Genomic DNA, 8249 nt, shown 5'->3' with positions numbered 1-8249 from the left:
CGTTGGCAGAAGGAAAGAAATAACTCAACAGATTGGGTTTTTCCTTATAGCTTGAAATGATTCTTAATTAGATTAAGAATGAGGGGTTTTATCAAAAGTTTTATCTCATCAGAAGGTTCAGATTGGTCTATGTGATTCCTACATCTATGTTCTCTAAAGGTATATGGAAACGCATATTGTCCTAATTGGTGGATTTGGTATCTTATATGTACAAATCGAAAATTAGGTGTCCAGGAAGGAAAATTGATCAAAGAGTAAGAAAAGAGTTGCAATTAGGAAAATAAAATCAAATTAGAAGAAGGAATCCCCGAACATCCTTGGAAGTGTCCACGATGTCGAGCATAACATTCTCATCCGGACTCCAAATCAACTGATTCCGGCGGCATTGGAAAGCTATTTTAGTTGGCTACAATTCCTGTCTAATGGCAAAATTCCGAATTCGGACTCGAACATGGTCAAAATTGGATTCCAAAAGCGATCATGAAAATACGTACTACAGTTCGAGGACATGAATGCGCATCAAGAAACGTGCACAAAAACACACGCTACAAAAAAGATACGGACACAAGTAAAAGTACAAAAGCATGCACAAAAGTACTCACGGAAAAGTGCATTCGCAAAAGGGATCATGAAAACACAAACTACAATCCTAGGACATTAATACAAATCAACAAACATGCATAAGCACACTCGCTCAAATGGACATGCACAAACGTACATGTAAAAAAACATGCGCAAAAGTGCATTCGCAACAACGTTCTTAACAACACGAACTACACTACTAGGACTTTAATACGCATCAACAAACAACAACAAAAACACTAGATAAAAAAAATACAGTGGAGTGTAGAAATAAAACTCTACGTTCAGCTTTGAGTGGATTTTTTTTGGATTAATTTTTAATTCTATATTAATTGGTGGATTTGGTATCTTATAGGTACAAATCGAAAATTAGGTGTCCAGGAAGCAAAATTGATCAAAGAGTAAGAAAAGAGTTGCAAGTAGGAAAATAAAATCAAATTAGAAGAAGGAATCCCCGAACATCATTGGAAGTGTACACGAAGTCGAGCATAACTTTCTCATCCGGACTCCAAATCAACTGATTCTGGCGGCATTGGAAAGCTATTTCAGCTGGCTACAATTCATGTCTAAAGGCAAAATTCCAAATTCGGACTCGAACATGGTCAAAATTGGATTCCAAAAGCGATCATGAAAATACATACTACAGCTCGAGGACATGAATGCGCATCAAGAAACGTGCACAAAAACACTTGGTAGAAAAGAAACGGACACAAGTAAAAGTACAAAAGCATGCACAAATGTACTCACGCAAAAGTGCATTCGCAAAGAGGATCATCAAAACACAAACTACAACACTAGGACTTTAATTCACATCAACAAACAACAACAAAAACATTAGATAAAAAAGATACAGTGGAGTGTAGAAATAAAACTCTACGTTTAGGTTTACGTGGATTTTTTTTCGGATTAATTTATATTTCTCTATTAATTGGTGGATTTGGTATTTTATAGGTACAAATCGAAAATTAGGTGTCCAGGAAGCAAAATTGATCAAAGAGTAAGAAAAGAGTTGCGATTAGGAAAATAAAATCAAATTAGAAGAAGGAATCCCCGAACATCTTTGGTAGTGTCCACGAAGTCGAGCATAACTTTCTCATCCGGACTCCAAATCAACTGATTATGGGGACATTGGAAAACTATTTGAGCTGGCTACAATTCCAGTCTAATGGCGAAATTCCAAATTCGGACTCTAACATGGTCAAAATTGGATTCCAAAAGCGATCATGAAAATACGTACTGCAGCTGGAAGACATGAATGCGCATCAAGAAACGTGCACAGAAACACAGACTTCAAAAAGATACGGACACAAGTAAAATTAAAAAAACATGCACAAAAATACTCACGCAAAAGTGCATTCGCAAAAAGGATCATGAAAACACAAACTACAATCCTAGGACATTAATACAAATCTACAAAGATGCATAAGCACAGTCGCTCAAATGGACATGCACAAACGTACAGGTTAAAAAAAAAGCAAAAGTGCATTCGAAACAACGTTCTTAAAAACACGAACAATAATACTTGGACTTTAATACGCATCAACAAACAACAACAAAAACACTAGATAAAAAAGATACAATGGAGTGTAGAAATAAAACTCTACGTTTAGGTTTACGTGGATTTTTTTTCGGATTAATTTATATTTCTATATTAAATTGTGGATTTGGTATCTTATAGGTACAAATCGAAAATTAGGTGTCCAGGAAGCCAAAATGATCAAAGAGTAGGAAAAGAGTTGCAATAAGGAAAATAAAATCATATTAGAAGAAAGAATCCCCGAACATCTTTTCTAGTGTCCACGAAGTTGAGCATAACTTTGTTATCCGGACTACAAATAAACTGATTCTGGCGGCATTGGAAAGCTATTTCAGCTGGCTACAATTCCTGTCTAATGGCAAAATTCCAAATTCGGACTCGAACATGGTCAAAACAGGATTCAAAAAGTGATCATGAAAATACGTATTACAGTTCGAGGACATGAATGCGCATCAAGAAACATGCACAAAATTACTCGCTACAAAAAGGTACTGACACAAGTAAAAGTACAAAAGCATGCACAAAAGTACTCACGCAAAAGTGCATTCGCAACAACGTTCTTAAAAACACGAACTACAATACTAGGACTTTAATTCGCATCAACAAACAACAACAAAAACATTAGATAAAAATGATACAGTGGAGTGTAGAAATAAAACTCTACGTTTAGGTTTACGTGGATTTTTTTTCGGATTAATATATATTTCTCTATTAATTGGTGGATTTGGTATTTTATAGGTACAAATCGAAAATTAGGTGTCCAGGAAGCAAAATTGATCAAAGAGTAAGAAAAGAGTTGCGATTAGGAAAATAAAATCAAATTAGAAGAAGGAATCCCCGAACATCTTTGGTAGTGTCCACGAAGTCGAGCATAACTTTCTCATCCGGACTCCAAATCAACTGATCCTGGGGACATTGGAAAACTATTTGAGCTGGCTACAATTCCTGTCTAATGGCGAAATTCCAAATTCGGACTCTAACATGGTCAAAATTGGATTCCAAAAGCGATCTTGAAAATACGTACTGCAGCTGGAAGACATGAATGCGCATCAAGAAACGTGCACAAAAACACAGACTGCAAAAAGATACGGACACAAGTAAAATTACAAATACATGCACAAAAATACTCACGCAAAAGTGCATTCGCAAAAAGGATCATGAAAACACAAACTACAATCCTAGGACATTAATACAAATCAACAAACATGCATAAGCACACTCGCTCAAATGGACATGCACAAACGTACATGTAAAAAAACATGCGCAAAAGTCACTACAAGAAAAACTAGTTTCAGTGACCAAATTCTCAACGACCATAACTAAATGGTCACTAAATGTTCACATTTAGTGACCAAAAGTAATTTTGTAGCAAAAGTGGGAAGGGTTAAATCTTGTTGCGACCAGCGAACATTTGGTAGCTATAAGTGGTCACTAATAGTTAGACATCTTGTAGCAACTAAAGTTAAAGTTTGTAGCGACAATTTTTATGGTCACTATAACTTAGTGTCAATAGTGACCAATTTAACATCAATTTGTTTTACGGTTGCTACGAGTCTTTAATTTAATTATTAACAACCATTTAATTGGTTTGCTAGCAACCACTTGAATTTGGTTACTATGAAACTACTTACGGAAATCAAATCGATTTGGTCACTAGTTTAATTTTTAAACAAATCAAGAAAAGAAAATTAAATAAAAGGAAGATGGGGGCGAAAATGCAAATAATAAAAAAATTACAGCCATTTATCATTCTGTCGTTTCTTCATCACAAAACATTACTATGTTCACTCTCTCCTTACGTTCTCTTTCTCTCTACCAATTCTCGCATAATATTACAGAAAATCAAGAAAATTTTATCTCTTAATTTCTTCATTATGTTTGCACCAAAATCCCTCTTATCTTACCTCTTTTGTTTTCCCCAAAAGTATTCTCCTATTTCACCCAATTTCTCCAAGCCCTAGTTCCTACCCCTGTTCGAGAATTTTTGAATTCAATAAAGGAGATTCGGAAGATTTGATTACAGGAAAATAATTGGGGATTTGAAAAGATAATTTCACATTAGGGTTTTAAGGAAAAATAATAGTTTGGAGACCTTCGAGAATGAATCTCGTCGATCAGGACCCACCTTTGGAATAATTGTGAGTTCAGATGTACACCGGTGTTGGTGATTTCCAGCAGAGGTCGCCGATGGTGGCCGTTATCTGGACTTCAGCTTTTGGCTCTTCAAAGAATTAAATGAACGGAGGTGTTAACGGTGGAGTATTGATGATAGAAGGTATTGTTACAAACCTCGAGAAGTTAGCTTCCCATTAATGGTGGTGCTAGGCAGTTTTATTCGGCGGTGGTCGCCGAAATTTGGTGTGAATTTCAGTTTGCTCGCCGGAAAGGGAAATAAAATCTGCTACGCATCTGTTTTCGGAGCCAAAATCGAAGGGTTTGGAGTGTGAATTTGGGAATCATTCCTTCTCGAAAATCGTAGAGGACCTCGAAAACTGTGAGTAAGTGTTTAATTATTTCCAATTCAAGCACGTTTTATAGCCTTTTAGGGGTCGGAATCAGACGACAGCGAATCTGTCAAAAAACAGGGCAGTTTTGCCTAATCATCATACGGAGCTGTTTTTGTTATGTTGGAGTAATAATTTAGGTTATGTGTCTTATAATGATTTGTATATTGAGTTGTGAGGTTTTATTTGGTATATTATTTGGTCGATTTGGATAACTCTACAAATTGTTATGATATTTCAAATAAACTGTGACAGCAAACAAGTTTGTCCAAAACAATTCTGGAAGTTTTCTGTATTCAACTTTTCGGGCTTTTATTGTTGTGTTATCTTAGTAATTGGGGGTTGGTATCTTCATCACAATTGTAGATAAAGTTGTGAACTTTTATTTGGTATATTGTTTTCCCAATTCGGAAAAGCGTACGGCCTGCTACGATTTTTGGAAGAAAATGTGACAACAAATAACGTTGGTTTCTAGTTTAATGTCCATAGTTAGCATCTATATGTGTCATTAGTTCTTTGAGTCATTAGTTATTTGAAATTTTTCTTATGCACATTGAGCAACAAGTTTAAAGTAATGTGATCGAAGGTGAAGCTTAAGAAACTAATGGATTCTTATTTCAGGTGTGTCATTCGTGGTTGTGTACCTAAGAAAATTTTGGTCTATGATGTTGCTTTTGGTGCTAACTCGAGGTGAGAAGACTTTGTTATTTGAGAAAGACTTTGTTAGTTATTTCATCAATTTATATAACCAAATTTAACCCGACAGCTATGTTGGCGAAATTCTGAGAAATAGTAAACCTTCTGCCGCACCTGTTTTCGGAGCCGAAATTGAAGGGTTTGGAGTGAGATTTTCGAATCAGTCTCTTTACAAAAGTCGTCGAGGACCGGGATAATTATATGTATGTGTTAAATTGCTTCTAATTCGAGCAAGTTTTATAGCCTTTTAGAGATGAGAATTTGACGGTAGTGAGTCTGCCAAAAACAGGGCAGTTTTGATGAATCATCTTCGTTGGGTTTTATTACGATCTTAGGATAATAATTTCGGATATATTTCTTAAGTAAACTTTTAGATGAAGTTGTCAGCTTTGATTTGGTATATTGTTTGGCCAATTTGGATAACTTTGCAAATACTTATGAATTTTACAATAAACTGTACCAGAAAAGAGAATTTATCCGAAATTCTGGCAGTTTTCTGTAATCATCTTTTGGGCCTGTTTTGCATATGCTGGGATCATAATTTGTGATCAGAGTCTTCAGTGAACATGTAGATGCAGTTGTTAGCTTTCATTTGGCATATTACGTTCCCAATTTGGATAATCGTACCAATTGTTATGATTTTTCAAAGAAATTGTGGAAACAATTGTTTTAAACCTTTGTTTCGAGAACTCGTCAAACAAACACGAGTCAACTCCGTACCATGTGAATTGATGCCTGGAGTGTGTTGTATTTGGTAAATAGAACGCCATAGAAATTGTGTATTATGTTCGATTGTCAGTTATGGCATAAGATTTAAGTTAGGATGTTTATATGAAATAGAACCGAATAGTAAATGATTATGTTAACATTCGATAACTTGTTTAATTCTAATATTTGATAGGTGTTGAGTATATTTATGCTCTCATTAAAGACTTGAGCATGACTCCAAAGTAAGGTGTTTTTATAGCACTTGCATTGGACTTCAGGTGAGAATCTCTATTTCTTCACTATTATTTATTAAATTTTGAGCGCAGATACATTATTGAATTTTGAGTGCTACTAAGTGACAAATGATTGGAATTGATTCTATCATATGATTTCTTATTTTCTAATTGATTTTTTTCCCTTTTTCAGGTTGGACTGTTTGATGAAGTGAAAGAACGTTATCGTGGAAGTCATATTTGTTGTCGCTTAACAATTTATGAAGTGGAATTTATTATGAAATAATTATAGTAATCTTTCTTATTATTTTAAATGATTGATTTATTATTGTATGTAGTATGATAGATTGAAATTATAATATTCACATTTGATTGATAATGTGTAAATTTGCAAGCTTTAGTTTTTTTTTTTTTTTTTTTTACAGCCACTGTTGCAAATACACATTAATGATTAATGCCACCAATTAATTATTGGTCTGAATTGGTCAGTAAATTTAATAATTGCCGCAATCGGGTAAAAACTATTGCAACCAATAATATGGTCACTATATGTATATATTTTAGCAACCAACATATATATTATTTATCAACCAATATATACCGTCACTATATGTATACATATATAGCAACCAAAAAATGTGGTGGCCAAATATATATTCTATAGCAACAATAAAATATGGTCACTATACGTATATATCATTTAGCGACCAAAATTATATGGCCACTATATATGTTGCTATAGCAACCATGTTAATATAATTGCCACCATAAAATTTACATTAGCGAGTCAATAACTGGTCGTTAATAATTATATTTTTAGTGACCACTATTAGTTCGCCACTAAATCTCATCTTTTAGCGTCCAATTAATTTTCTTGTCACTGAGTACTTTTAGTAACTATCCTGTTGTGACCACCGGTGACCAAGCTTAATTTGGTCGCTATAAGTTTTAGCTACCATTTTCTAACTTTTAGCGACCATACAAAATCGTCACTAAAACCAAAATTTCTTGTAGTGAGTGCATTCGCAACAACGTTCTTAAAAACCCGAACTACAATACTAGGACTTTAATACGCATCAACAAACAACAGCAAAAACACTAGATAAAAAAGATATAGTGGAGTGTAGACATAATACTCTACGTTTAGGTTTACGTGGATTTTTTTTCAGATTGATTTCTATTTCTATATTAATTGGTGGATTTGGTATCTTATAGGTACAAATCGAAAATTAGGTGTCCAGGAAGCAAAATTGATCAAAGAGTAAGAAAAGAGTTGCGATTAGGAAAATAAAATATAATTAGAAGAAGGAATCCCATAACATATTTGGTAGTGTCCACGAAGTCGAGCATAACTTTCTCATTCGGACTCCAAATCAACTGATTCTGGCGGCATTGGAAAGCTATTTGAGCTGGCTACAATTCCTGACTAATGGCAAAATTCCAAATTCGGACTCGAACATGGTCAAAATTGGATTCCAAAAGCGATCATGAAAATACGTATTGCAGCTCGAGGACATGAATGCGCATCAAGAAACGTGCACAAAATCACTGACTACAAAAAGATACGGACACAAGTAAAATTACAAAAATATGCACAAAATTACTCACGCAAAAGTGCATTCGCAAAAAGGATCATGAAAACATAAACTACAATCCTAGGACATTAATACAAATCAACAAACATGCATAAGCACACTCGCTCAAATGGACATGCACAAACGTACATGTAAAAAAACATGCACAAAAGTGCATTCGCAACAACGTTCTTAAAAAAACGAACTACAATATTAGGACTTTAATACGCATAACCAAACAACAGCAAAAACACTAGATAAAAAAGATACAGTGGAGTGTAGAAATAAAAATCTACGTTTAGGTTTACGTGGATTTTTTTTAGGATTAATTTATATTTCTATATTAATTATTGGATTTGGTATCTTATAGGTACAAATTGAAAATTAGGTGTCCCGGAAGCAAAATTGATCAAAG

The 8249-nt window shown here is 34.3% G+C and overlaps 1 long non-coding RNA gene across 2 annotated transcripts; it reads left to right on the top strand.

Moving 5' to 3' along the window:
• Nucleotides 1-3388: 3388 nt before the first annotated feature.
• LOC105958018 (uncharacterized) lies at nucleotides 3389-6686 on the top strand. 2 transcript variants are annotated; one of them, XR_016029249.1, is made up of 5 exons: nucleotides 3389-4617; nucleotides 5245-5313; nucleotides 5390-5522; nucleotides 6221-6305; nucleotides 6454-6686. It is a non-coding gene; the product is annotated as an uncharacterized LOC105958018 (long non-coding RNA). The 2 variants fall into 2 exon arrangements; XR_016029250.1 differs by lacking the exons at nucleotides 6221-6305; nucleotides 6454-6686 and having other exon boundaries at nucleotides 4478-4613; nucleotides 5390-5524.
• Nucleotides 6687-8249: the final 1563 nt, after the last annotated feature.

Source organism: Erythranthe guttata, chromosome 13, assembly GCF_056151865.1.
Source record: "Erythranthe guttata isolate IM_541 chromosome 13, IM_541, whole genome shotgun sequence".
In the NCBI taxonomy this organism is placed as follows: Eukaryota; Viridiplantae; Streptophyta; class Magnoliopsida; order Lamiales; family Phrymaceae; genus Erythranthe; species Erythranthe guttata.
Note: the sequence above shows the minus strand (reverse complement) of the source record. Positions and strands in the feature narration are given on the sequence as shown.